This window comes from Pediculus humanus, genomic scaffold (genome assembly GCF_000006295.1).
Source record: "Pediculus humanus corporis 1103172108285 genomic scaffold, whole genome shotgun sequence".
NCBI classification, from domain to species: Eukaryota; Metazoa; Arthropoda; class Insecta; order Psocodea; family Pediculidae; genus Pediculus; species Pediculus humanus.
Window position 1 is genome coordinate 256,448 of NW_002987854.1, and position 300 is coordinate 256,747.

Consider the following 300-nt stretch of genomic DNA (forward strand, 5'->3'; position numbering starts at 1 on the left):
TTTTCCTTTATTATTATTATTATTATTATTATTATTATTATTATTATTATTATTATTATTATTATTATTATTACGGTCGAGAAAGAGGGGGAGAGAGGAGAGAGAAAGAGGAAGAATGGAAAGGGAGGTTGTGATAGGTAAGGGTTTGTGCGCGTGCGTAAAAAGGAAATGAAAAAAAAATAAAATTACTACTTACATATTCTAATGACACTCGTTTTATTAATTATTATCACGTGACCAACAAAAATAATTTTTCCTTACTTATCAAGTACTCGCGAGTTAACAAAAAAATTTTTACTA